The following is a 13,715-nucleotide window of genomic DNA, read 5'->3' as shown; positions in this document are numbered from 1 at the left end:
TTAAAGTCCAAAACTCAAAGTTTTCGAACATGAAAGCTAAAATGTTCAAACTGTGGAAAATAATCTCTGGTTATTTCTCCTGTTGAAACCAACCTCTTCTGAATTCCCAAAATGCCCCTGGGAATTAATTTTTGATCCAGCAGCAAATTATTTGGCCTTTTCAATTTCTAAAAATGGTTAGACAAATCCTTCTGACCCCATACTTTTTGTTCCATCTCAATATATTGTGTTAGATTTATGTGCTAAGTTTTGTTCAAAACAAAACTCAATTGGTACAAAAATAAAATGCAAAAGAAAACGAGAAAATGGAAAACAGAAAGTTAAAAGCAAAAAAGAATACCCCCCTTCCTCACTGGGCCTCGATCCAACTGCCCCCTCCAAGCAGGCCGGCCCACTCCCAGACCCCCTGGCCTATAACCCCAACTCCCCCCAACCGAACCCTAGATGCAACCCCCCCCCCCCCCCCCAACTCCCCCACGATCTCCACCCTCTCCCTCCAGCGCCGCCAGGGGAGAGCCCCGCGCGCGACCCCCCCCCCCCCCCCCCCCCCCCCCCCGATCTGAACTGGGGCTCGGCCCCGACACCTTCTGTCGCCCTCGCCGTGGCGCCGCCGCTCGAGGGCCTCGTCGCCGTTGCCGCCCCCGACCGCCCCGGCACCACTTGCCCTGACGTCGCCCCGCCGCCTCGTCCGCACCATCGACGCCCGATCCCGCGCCCCTCGACGCTGGCGCCCATCCCAGTCGCCTCCTCGCCCCTTCTTCTTCGTCGCGCGACGCCCGCCTGAGACCTCTGCCTCGCCGTCACCGACCAACGTCGTCGTCGCCGGAAACGCATCCCCAGCCCCTCCCCGAGTCGACTTTTGCACAACTACAGGCCCCGGTGAGGCCTCGTCCGTCTTCGCTCTGTTCCCCTGTCATCCGGTCGCCGTAGGTCGCCTCCCGCACCCTCTCCCCCGCTCCGGCCACCTCTTGCGGTCACCGCCCCGCACGCGCCCGGTGGCCATACTCGCGCCCCGGACGGACCCCGGCCGCGCACACTGCTCCCTAGACGTGCCCAGGTGCGCGCCCGCCGCCACCCGCGCCTCTGTCCGCTCCCGCCCGAGCCCACCGATGGCTGCGCCGCCCGCTGCTTTCCCTCATGCTGTTTTCGATCGCACCGCAACCGCCTCCCCGCCTGCTATCCAACGTGCCCCGCCGCACCAGTTTCCGTCACCGGAAATGGCAGGCCGGCGAGCCCTGCCGTGGCCGTCGGTGCGCTCCAGCGCCCGGACGCTCATGGCCATGCGGGCGGGCGCCCGCACCTGTTTCGCCCGTTGCCCGTTTGGCCCCTAGGCCCTATGACATGTGGGGCCCAACCCCTGGAACATTTTTTCTTTAAAAAAAGAGTAAACGAATAAATAATAATTAAAATAATTAATTAGTTGATTAATTAATTAATGAATTAATTAAGTTAATTAATCCTAATTAACTAATCTAATTAACCTATTAGTTTAATTAAACAATAATTAATTAACCTAACCCTGACTAACCTAAACAGAGAATGACAGGTGGGTCCCACGGGGCCCACATGTCAGGTTGACCAGGTCAACGGTCAACGTTGGCTGCTGACATCATGCTGACATCAGCAAGCACTATTCTGGATAATGTAATAATTAAATAAATCCTAAAAATGTTTTAAATCTTTTAAAATTAATACAAAATAAACCGTAACTCGGATGGAAAAACTTTGTACATGAAAGTTGCTCAGAACGACGAGACGAATCCGAATACGCCCTCCGTTCGTCTATCACACGTCCCTAGCATAACGAACGTTGAACTTTTCCCCTCCGGTTCATCTGTCTGACAGACGTCCGGAACCATGAAAACTTTCCCGGATGTTTCCCCCTTCATCTGTATCGCCTAGTGCCGCGTTAGAACACCTGTAGCACCGCTTATTGTCTTGTTATGCATATTGTTTGCTCTGCATTTACTGTTTCTTCCCCCTCTTCTCTCCGGTAGACCTCGTTGTTGATGCCCCTGTGATCGACTACGTCGACGACGACCCCCCTCCTTGCCAGAGCAACCAGGCAAGCAAACCCCCCCTTGAGCATTCCGATATCCCCATTTCTTTCCCTCTGATGCTTGCATTAGAACTGCTACTGCTTTCTGTATGATCCTACTTTGATGCATAGCCTGTTGTTGTTACCTGCTTTCATACCTTACCTGCTTGTCCTAAACTGCTTAGTATAGGTTGGTTAGTGATCCATCAGTGACCCCCACCTTGTCCCAGTTGCCCTGCTTTATGTTCGATGACTCGATCAACGTGATCGACGTCCAGGCCCCGACACCGCACATCCCCCCTAGTTGTATGACTCTGTAGAGTTACCATCGAGTGCCGAGGGTGGAACCTCTTACATCACTCCTGATAGGATCTCCGTAGTGTAGCTATACGGTCGAGGTCATCGAGGGTGATTTCCTCCTTAACCACTTCCATTACGGCTCTGTCGTGCAACCCATCAAACGTGAACCTCGAGGGTGGATCCTCTTACGTTCACCTTGATAACAACATCGAGTGGAATTCACCGGGGGTGATTCCTCGGGTTTTCCCTTTGGTGTTAGACACACAGTTACTATGATTTTACACTGAACCATGCTACTGAAGACGGGTCAACCCTGAGGGGTACCCGCGCGAGCTTAATAGCGAGTGATGTGGACTCGGGTTGACCTGGAAGGTGCCCACGAGATACTTACGAGGCGTGGCCGGGCATTCTTAGCCCTTGATGCAAGTACTCGAGACGGGGTGACGGGGTCACATCGATCGTGAGTCTCTGCTCGTTACCGCGCGTTCCTAATCCACTACGATTTGGATATTTGATCTGAGGGGCCTCTGGCCTGATAGCACTAACCATCACGTGGGCATAGTATGGGCGTTCTGCATCGTATACATCAGCCGAAGCTTAATGGACGTCAGCGACTGAGCGGCGCGCGCCGGGTTGGACTGCGTAAGCTCCTGCCTTGTTGAAGGAGGTAGCTAGGTCTGCTCACCGGCCGCGTACGCAACGTGCAGGAGTTCCCGGGGAGATGGCCCATGACCCCTGGGGGCATAGTGAAAGGATCGAGAAAAAGGTGTCTAGAGGGGGGGTGATTAGACACTAAGTGCCAAAAGTTGCAGTTTTTAATATTCTTAAGTTTAAGTGGAGTTTAAGCACAAGTTTAACAAACACAATACATATCAAGCAAGCGTGCAATGAGTATATGAGCAGCGGAAAGTAAAGCATGCAACTTGCAAGAATGTAAAGAGAAGGGTTTGGAGTATTCAAACGCAATTGGAGACACCGATGTTTTTGTCGTGGTTCCGATAGGTGGTGCTATCGTACATCCACGTTGATGGAGACTTCAACCCACGGAGGGTAATGGTTGCGCGAGTCCACGGAGGGCTCCACCCACGAAGGGTCCACGAAGAAGCAACCTTGTTTATTCCATCACGGTCGTCGCCCACGAAGGACTTGCCTCACTAGCGGTAGATCTTCACAAAGTAGGCGATATCCTTGCCCTTACAAACTCCTTGGTTCAACTCCACAATCTTGTTGGAGGCTCCCAAGTGACACCTAGCCAATGCAGGAGACACCAATCTCCAAGAAGTAACAAATGGTGTGTTGATGATGAACCCCTTGCTCTTGTGCTTCAAATGATAGTCTTCCCAACACTCAACTCTCTCTCACAGGATTTGGATTTGGTGGAAAGAAGATTTGAGTGGAAAGCAACTTGGGAAAGGCTAGAGATCAAGATTCATATGGTTGGAATGGAATATCTTGACCTCAACACAAGTGTAGGTGGTTCTCTCTCAGAAAATGTGTATTGGAAGTGTAGGTATGTTCTGATGGCTCTCTCCATGAATGAAGAGTGGGTGGAGGGGTATATATAGCCTCCACACAAAATCTAACCGTTACACACAATTTGCCAAACTCGGTGGGACCGAATGGTTAAACTCGGTCGGACCGATTCAGCAAACCTAGTGACCGTTAGGATTTTCGGTGGGACTGAGATGCAACTCGGTAGGACCGATATGGTTAGGGTTAGGGCATAACGTAATCTCGGTGTGACCGATTACACAAACTCGGTGGGACCGATTTTGGTAATAAGCTAACCAGAGAGTTGGTCAGGCAAACTCGGTGAGACCGATTACACAAACTCGGTGGGACCGATTTTGGTAATAAGCTAACCAGAGGGTTTGCATTGTAATCTCGGTAGTACCGATTGCTCAAACTCGATGAGACCGATTTTGGTAATGGACATACACAGAGAGATTACAATCCCATCTCGGTGAGACCGAGATCCCTATCGGTGAAACCGATTTGCTAGGGTTTGTGGCAGTGGCTATGACATCTGGAACTCGGTGGCGCCGGATAGATAGAATCAGTGGGGCCGAGTTTGAATTTTGGTTGAGGTCATATGTGGATATGGGAAGGTAGTTGAGGGTTTTGGAGCATATCATTAAGCACTTTGAGCAAGCAAGCCATTAAGCAACACCTCATCCCCTCTTGATAGTATTGGCTTTTCCTATAGACTCAATGTGATCTTGGATCACTAAAATAGAAAATGTAGAGTCTTGATCTTGAAGCTTGAGCCAATCCTTTGTCCTTAGCATCTTGAAGGGGTACCACATCCTCTAGTCCATGCCACTCCATTGTTGAACTTATCTGAAACATACTAGGTAAAAGTGTTAGTCCAACAATAGATATGTTGACATTAATTACCAAAACCACCCAGGGAGCACTTGTCCTTTCACATAGGTTTAGTCCGGCGTGCTGGCCTCTCTATTAAGCCTAGGTCGGGTTGCGGCGTATTGTTTGGTCGAGGCCGGGCATGACCCAGAAAAGTGTGTCCGGCCGGAGTTAATCGAGCGTGGTGGGTAAGTTGGTGCACCCCTGCAGGGAAGAAAACATCTATCGATAGCCTGTCCTATGGTAACGAACACTTGGAGTTGTATCCTGATCGATACAACTAGAACTGGATACTCATGATGAGAAACGGATGGTGATGAGAATTGAATTGTGATGATAGCTGGATAGTATGGATCTGAGATTGCTTTCTCGTAGGGAGTCGAGAAAGGATCTCTGGCCGAGGTTGATAACACTACTGCTACTTTACTTTATGCTACTCTACTCCCTCCTGTTGCTGCAAGATGGTGGTTTCCAGAAGATGCTAGTCTTCGATAGGCTAGGCCTTCCCCTTCCCTTCTGGCATTCTGCAGTCTAGTCCACAGATACAACCCATTTCCTTGATACAGATGCATACTTAGTTTAGATATGATGTAAGTCTTGCGAGTACTTTGGATGAGTACTCACGGTTGCTTTGCTACCTCATTTTCCCCCATACCTGATTGTTGCGACCAGATGACGGATCCCAGGAGCCAGACGACGCCACTGATGACTACTACTATCCAGAGGATGCCTACTACTATGTGAAGACCGCAGACGACTAGGAGTAGTTAGGAGGCTCCCAGGCAGGAGGCCTTGCCTTTTCGATCGTTGTTGCTTTTGTGCTAGCCTTCTTAAGGCACACTTGTCTAACTTATGTCTATACTCAGATATTGTTGCTTCTGCCGACTCTTGTGTTTTCAAGCTAATGTATTCGAGCCCTCGAGGCCCCTGGCTTGTAATATAAAGCTTGTGTTATTTTAATTTGTGACTAGGGTTGTGTTGTGATATCTTCCCGTGAGTCCTTGATCTTGATCGTACACATTTGCGTGTATGATTAGTGTACGGTCAAATCGGGGGCGTCACAAGTTGGTATCAGAGCCGACTGCCTGTAGGAAGCCCCCTTTCCAACTCCTTGGCCGAAGTTGAGTCTAGTCATCCAAAACTATTTTACTAACTTGGTTGTGTGGCTTACGGGCCCACGTCGTCATTGGGTGGTATTAGGATCTTTTATTCCTCGTCTATACTCTGGGAGTCTGATCTCTCTTCTATTCGGGTTAAATAATTTTGCTAAAAATCTAACTTTAGGTTCTCAAAAATACTTTCTCCCGGAGAGCCCCTTCAGTCCAGATGATCGCTTGCTGCACCAGAAGATTTCGAAGATACTCTCCGATGTTTCCCCGAAACCCTTGTGCCCTTCGCCGTTGCAATTTCATATCACCAATAAATCCCTATGGACAGCTGCATACACTTGTTGTCCATACCTTCTTTTCCAATTGTTCTTGTTATTACAAGATACCTTGAAATACTTCGGAATTTCCGAGAATCCTTTGTGCCTGCTGCCTTGCAGCTTCTTTTCCGCCTGAATACCCCCCTACGAATAATTCCTCACACTTATCGAGGATTTGTTCATTCCTAGTTGATCATATGTCTCACAAAATTCTTCGAGTGCAATTCGATCTCCCGAAGATCCACTAAAGCCTAGTGCTCCCGAAAGTTTTGTCTGCCTGCATTATGGTTAAATCCATATGTATGGAAATATTCATTAAACATCCTTTGTCATTGTCATCCTGAGCCTATTGATTCATTATGTTGCGATTGCTCGCAATCATCAGCCGAACCCTGAAATTTGACCTTCCTGCTCATAAGTCATTCTGGACATGAGCTGGTTCTCGGCAAACCAAACCTTAATTGATTGTCGATCTATATCTATTCAACTTACTTGTCTTTTGATCAGAGTGTCTGCTTCTGATCTTCTAATTTGGAAATCATAATTTCTTTGCATTAAGCATCGAATTATCTAGTTGTTTCTATAATCCAATGCCTTTGCATTATTTTCTTCTTCTGATTGAATACTGATACTCAAATCAGATCCATTGAAGACCGTTGAATCGTTTGTTGGATTATTATCCAGCAGTTCCCTTCATGTTCAAAATTTTATGCGCTTTTCCTCGGATACATAATGCCTTTGGTAAATTGTATCATGTCCTTTTGTCAAACATGCTCTGCTTTCGAGCTTGTGTTAATTACTCCTGAAACTTGTAGTATATGTTCCTAAGATGCCCCAAGGGGTTGAACTAATGATTTCCCTAATTTGTGTGAACCCGGAAATTTCTATGGGTCATACTCTACTAGTGTTACGCCAGATAAAAATTTCTACACTACAACTTTGTCAAATGCGAGAAGTAATTGAGAGTTTATGCATTGAAGAAGTGGGAGTCGACCTTGAACTTTGTGTTCATGCCCATAGACACGATGTAGATCTTATCATGGAAGCTTCTCATACAATTAAGGTTCCCTTGGTACAAGCTCATCTTGCATGTGTAAATTGGTTCCTTGCAATCATGGTTCCGACCATATTTCTTCTTGATTCCATTTCCCGGACAAGTTAAAATACTTGTCTTCTGCAGATCATTTCATCTGTCCAACATCTATGTTGATCTACCTCGAGTATTGCCCCCTGTTCTCTCGAGGATATTGTGTCATTGCACCACTCTTGTGAATTCTCATTGGAATGATACTCCATCACATCATTCCCAGCCAGATCGGCTATATCATTATCATGCTAAATTTTAACCATGCTACCTGGTCCTTCTCGGAGCACAATTTTTGATGATGAGTTAAGCTTATGTCGATCTTCCTCGTCATATCATTTCACCTTGAACAACAAGCTTGATTCCGAGTTTGTGTCGTACCCGTGGTCCCCATAACGTTTCGCTTCATCATTTCTTTGAATTGATGTCATCGCCGATCAATTACATCTTCATGAAACCTCTCGACAAATGTGTCATGATCATCATCAACATTCTGAGCTTTTCTAGGATATCAATCGAATTCATGATGAGAAATACCATCCTTGCCTCTCGATGGTTTGCGTCAGCACCAACAACTTTCTTGTCTTCCCCCAGCACAAACTTGTTCATATGATTTTGGAAATACATCCTTTTTGGCATGTCGATGGATTGCTGCTGAGCCCGTCAGCCACACCCTCATCTTTTCCCTGCTAGAATTGTATGACTTATTTTCTAAGTTGTTTCCAATGGATACTTGGTGTATCCAAAGTTTGACCTTTGCTTGAAACCATGTCAATGCTATCTCGAAGCATGTCTGTGGTAATCCAATCTCCAATAAGAACATTTAAAGCACGATACTAAATCTTCTTTATCAATTATCCAAACACCGTTGTATGGGTAATATCATGATTCTTCCCTCGCCCCATTATCTAAATGCTTTTGAACTTGCTGTCCTATCATGTATATCATGTTCTGTTTGTCCTTGGGAAGGATATACCCCTGAAATATGTGTTTAAACACATTTTCCTTTCCATTGGTTTGTTTAAACTTTATTGTGATTTAAATTATATAAGCAGTAATATTTCCCTGCTTATGTAAACACCTCTTTGTATCACTCTGTCAGTAAGACCCTGTTACTATTGTTGACGACATTCTGGTAGCCGCCGATGGATGAGAACTTTGCCTATTGGTCCGCCTCGTCTTAACGAGCAGGAAAATGGTTCTCTTCGTCCCTCGCCCTTGGTACCAACGTTCTTGCCAACATAACTAACAGGCTATCCTCTGTCCTACCTTGCTATCATGACCGTGCATATGTTAGCGCCCTTCCTACCTTTAACCCACATGGTGGGCCCATAATCCACAGTTCCACAGGATCGAAACCTGACTCTCCTGTGCATCTCTGTCTTCCAAAATTGTTCCTCACGCTTGGCTTCGTATGTAATTCACGAGCCACCTTCTTGGGATATTTTCTGCTATTAGATGCAATACTTATTTTCGATGCACTGAACCCCTTTCATACTCTGTTTCAGACATCGAATGATTGTCCATCCACTTGAAGCTTCTTATTGCTCCTCCTTACCTTGCTCTTGATGGCCTTCTTAAATTTCAACTCGAGAGATGCCTCTATGCCACGTCGCGAGATAGCCCCCAGGTACCTATCTTGTGTTGAGCCCCGTCCTTTTCGAGTCTTTCCCCCTACTACACCCCTTAAATCTCGGGACGAGATTTCTTGTAGTGGAGGAGAATTGTGATGCCCGGATAATTAAGCTACAGTAATCCCAAGTTAAATAGTGCCACACCACCACTCTTACTGTTGCTAATCCTCGGTTGATCCAAATCGCAATCCAAATTCAAATTCAAATTAAAGTCCAAAACTCAAAGTTTTCAAACATGAAAGCTAAAATGTTCAAACTGTGGAAAATAATCTCTGGTTATTTCTCCTGTTGAAACCAACCTCTTCTGAATTCCCAAAATGCCCCTGGGAATTAATTTTTGATCCAGCAGCAAATTATTTGGCCTTTTCAATTTCTAAAAATGGTTAGACAACTCCTTTTGACCCCATACTTTTTGTTCCATCTCAATATATTGTGTTAGATTTATGTGCCAAGTTTTGTTCAAAACAAAACTCAATTGGTACAAAAAGAAAATGCAAAAGAAAAAGAGAAAATGGAAAACCGAAAGTTAAAAGCAAAAAGAATACCCCCCTTCCTCACTGGGCCTCGGTCCAACTGCCCCCTCCAAGCAGGCCGGCCCACTCCCACACCCCCCTGGCCTATAACCCCAACTCCCCCCAACCGAACCCTAGATGCAACCCCCCACTCCCCCACGATCTCCACCCTCTCCCTCCAGCGCCGCCAGGGGAGAGCCCCGCACGCGACCCCCCCCAGCTCTCTCGCTCACTGTCACGCCCCCCCCCCGATATGAACTGGGGCTCGGCCCCAACACCTTCCGTCGCCCTCGCCGTGGCACCGCCGCTCGAGGGCCTCGTCGCCGTTGCCGCCCCCGACCTCCCCGGCACCACTTGCCCTAACGTCGCCCCGCCGCCTCGTCCGCACCATCGATGCCCGATCCCGCGTCCCTCGACGCTGGCGCCCATCCCAGTCGCCTCCTCGCCCCTTCTTCTTCGTCGCGCAACGCCCACCTGAGACCTCTGCCTCGCCGTCACCGACCAACGTCGTCGTCGCTGGAAACGCATCCCCGGCCCCTCCCCGAGCCGACTTTTGCACAACTACAGGCCCCGATGAGGCCTCGTCCGTCTTCGCTCCGTTCCCCTGTGATCCGGTCGCCGTAGGTCGCCTCCCGCACCCTCTCCCCCGCTCCGGCCACCTCTTGCGGTCACCTCCCCACACGCGCCCGGTGGCCATACTCGCGCCCCGGACGCACCCCGGTCGCGCACACCGCTCCCTGGACGTGCCCAGGTGCGCGCCCGCCGCCACCCGCGCCTTTGTCCGCTCCTGCCCGAGCCCACCGATGGCTGCGCCGCCCACTGCTTTCCCTCACGCCGTTTTTGATCGCACCGCAACAACCTCCCCGCCTGCTACCCAACGCGCCCCGCCGCACCAGTTTCCGTCGCCGGAAATGGCAGGCCGGCGAGCCCTGCCGTGGCCGTCGGTGCGCTCCAGCGCCCGTGGCCATGCGGGCGGGCGCCCGCACCTGTTTCGTCCGTTGCCCGTTTGGCCCCTAGGCCCTATGACATGTGGGGCCCAGCCCCTGGAACATTCTTTCTCTAAAAAAAGAGTAAATAAATAAATGACTAAATAATAATTAAAATAATTAATTAATTAATTAATTAATCGTAATTAATTAATCTAATTAACTTGTTAGTTTAATTAAACAATAATTAATTAACCTAACCCTGACTAACCTAAACAGAGAATGACAGGTGGGTCCCACGGGGCCCACACGTCAGGTTGACCAGGTCAACGGTCAACGTTGACTACTGATGTCATGCTGACGTCATGCTGACGTCAGCAAGCACTATTTTGGATAATGTTGGTTTAAAATAATTAAATAAATCCTAAAAATGTTTTAAATCTTTTAAAATTAATATAAAATAAACCGTAACTCGGATGGAAAAACTTTGTACATGAAAGTTGCTCAGAACGACGAGACGAATCCGTATACGCCCTCCGTTCGTCTATCACACGTCCCTAGCATAACGAACGTTGAACTTTTCCCCTCCAGGTCATCTATCTGACAGACGTCCGGAACCGGGAAAACTTTCCCGAATGTTTCCCCCTTCGTCTGTATCGCCTAGTGCCGCGTTAGAACACCTGTAGCACCGCTTATTGTCTATTTATGCATATTGTTTGCACTGCATTTACTGTTTCTTCCCCCTCTTCTCTCAGGTAGACCCCGAGACCGCTGTTGATGCCCCTGTGATCGACTACGTCGACGACGACCCCCCTCCTTGCCAGAGCAACCAGGCAAGCAAACCCCCCCTTGAGCATTCCGATATCGCCCATTTCTTTCCCTCTCATGGTTGCATTAGAACTGCTAATGCTTTCTGTATGATCCTACTCTGATGCATACCCTGTTGTTGTTACCTGCTTTCATACCTTACCTGCTTGTCCTAAACTGCTTAGTATAGGTTGGTTAGTGATCCATCAGTGAACCCCACCTTGTCCCAGTTGCCCCGCTTTATGTTCGATGACTCGATCAACGTGATCGACGTCCAGGCCCCGACACCGCACATCCCCCCCTAGTTGTACGACTCTGCAGAGTTACCATCGAGTGCCGAGGGTGGAACCTCTTACATCACTCCTGATAGGATCTCCGTAGTGTAGCTATACGGTCGAGGTCATCGAGGGTGATTTCCTCCTTAACCACTTCCGTTACGGCTCTGTCGTGCAACCCATCAAACGTGAACCTCGAGGGTGGATCCTCTTACGTTCACCTTGATAACAACATCGAGTGGAATTCACCGGGGGTGATTCCTTGGGTTTTCCCTTTGGTGTTAGACACACAGTTACTATGATTTTACACTGAACCATGCTACTGAAGACGGGTCGACCCTGAGGGGTACCCGCGCGAGCTTAATAGCGAGTGATGTGGAGTCGGGTTGACCTGGACGGTGCCCGCGAGATACTTACGAGGCGTGGCCGGGCATTCTTAGCCCTTGCTGCAAGTACTCGAGATGGGGCGACGGGGTCACATCGATCGTGAGTCTCTGCTCGTTACCGCGCGTTCCTAATCCACTACGATTTGGATATTTGATCCGAGGGGCCTCTGGCCTGATAGCACTAACCATCACGTGGGCATAGTATGGGCGTTCTGCATCATATACATCAGCCGAAGCTTAATGGACGTCAATGACTGAGCGGCGCGCGCTGGGTTGGACTGCGTAAGCTCCTGCCTTGTTGAAGGAGGTAGCTAGGTCTACTCACCGATCGCGTACGCAACGTGCAGGAGTTCCCGGGGAGATGGCCCATGACCCCTGGGGGCATAGGTTTAGTCCGGCGTGCTGGCCTCTCTATTAAGCCTAGGTCGGGTTGTGGCGTATTGTTTGGCCGAGGCCGGGCATGACCCAGAAAAGTGTGTCCAGCCGGAGTTAATCGAGCGTGGTGGGTAAGTTGGTGCACCCCTGTAGGGAAGAAAACATCTATCGATAGCCTGTCCTATGGTAACGGACACTTGGAGTTGTATCCCGATCGATACAACTAGAACTAGATACTCATGATGAGAAACGGATGGTGATGAGAATTGAATTGTGATGATAACTGGATAGTATGGCTCTGGGATTGCTTTCTCGCAGGGAGTCGAGAAAGGATCTCTAGCCGAGGTTGATAACACTACTGCTACTTTACTTTATGCTACTCTACTCCCTCTCATTGCTGCAAGATGGTGGTTTCCAGAAGATGCTAGTCTTCGATAGGCTAGGCCTTCCCCTTCCCTTCTGGCATTCTGCAGTCTAGTCCACAGATACAACCCATTTCCTTGATACAGATGCATACTTAGTTTAGATCTGATGTAAGTCTTGCGGGTACTTTGGATGAGTACTCACGGTTGCTTTGCTACCTCTTTTTCCCCCATACCCAATTGTTGTGACTAGATGACGGATCCCAGGAGCCAGACAACGCCACTGATGACTACTACTATCCAGAGGATGCCTACTACTACGTGAAGACCGCAGACGACTAGGAGTAGTTAGGAGGCTCCCAGGCAGGAGGCCTTGCCTTTTCGACCGTTGTTGCTTTTGTGCTAGCCTTCTTAAGGCACACTTGTCTAACTTATGCATGTACTCAGATATTGTTGCTTCCGCTGACTCTTGTGTTTTCAAGCTTATGTATTCGATCCCTCGAGGCCCCTGGCTTGTAATATAAAGCTTGTGTTATTTTAATTTGTGACTAGAGTTGTGTTGTGATATCTCCCCGTGAGTCCTTGATCTTGATCGTACACATTTGTGTGTATGAGTAGTGTATGGTCAAATCGGGGGCGTCACAGACTGCCTCTAGTCAGCGGTAGCCTCAGGGACTACACGTAGTGGGTACACTCGGCATGCCCCCACTGGATCGCAAACACTCAAAAATGCTCCAAGTGAAAGCGACAACATCAAAAAGCATTAAGTTCTAAGACTCATGCTGACTGTTTCCAGTTAACAGGAGCCTCGGGGACTACACCCAGTGGGTGCACTCAGCGCGCCTCCACTGGAACATCGTCACACACCTAGTGGGTGTGCCCTGCGCAAACCCACTGACAAAACCCTACCACAGATAAAGAAAAGAAGAAACTTCAACTAAAAATCTTACCCACAATGGTACTTACTCGGACGTTGGTCTGCAATGACTCACTGGCATCGTAGGCATCCTTCAGTCGGTTGCACACCAACCCCACCTGGATCAGAGCCTCCTTGCTCGCCCCCACTTGATCTTCAGGGACACGGTACAGGGGGAAAGCGGTGGCGGAGGTCGACAAAGGCGTTGGTGTGGGCCTTGGTGTTGGGATCACTGCAGTCATGGGCACTGAACTGCTCTGTGCCAAAGGACTCGGTCCCGTGGCCTTCACGGTAGTCTTGGCCGGCGACG

At 48.8% G+C, this 13,715-nt stretch overlaps 1 long non-coding RNA gene across 2 annotated transcripts; it reads left to right on the top strand.

The window, feature by feature from the left end:
- The first annotated feature begins 561 nt into the window (after window positions 1-561).
- On the top strand, window positions 562-13,209 carry LOC147975107 (uncharacterized). 2 transcript variants are annotated; one of them, XR_015600512.1, is made up of 4 exons: window positions 562-879; window positions 1,998-2,065; window positions 11,040-11,117; window positions 12,743-13,209. It is a non-coding gene; the product is annotated as an uncharacterized LOC147975107 (long non-coding RNA). The 2 variants fall into 2 exon arrangements; XR_015600511.1 differs by lacking the exons at window positions 11,040-11,117; window positions 12,743-13,209 and adding an exon at window positions 5,375-6,636.
- The last annotated feature ends 506 nt before the right edge of the window (window positions 13,210-13,715 follow it).

This window comes from Triticum urartu, chromosome 4A, assembly GCF_056163025.1.
Source record: "Triticum urartu cultivar PI428250 chromosome 4A, HENAU_Tu73, whole genome shotgun sequence".
NCBI lineage: Eukaryota > Viridiplantae > Streptophyta > Magnoliopsida > Poales > Poaceae > Triticum > Triticum urartu.
The sequence above is the reverse complement of the archived record's forward strand: the minus strand, read 5'-3'. Positions and strand labels throughout refer to the sequence as shown.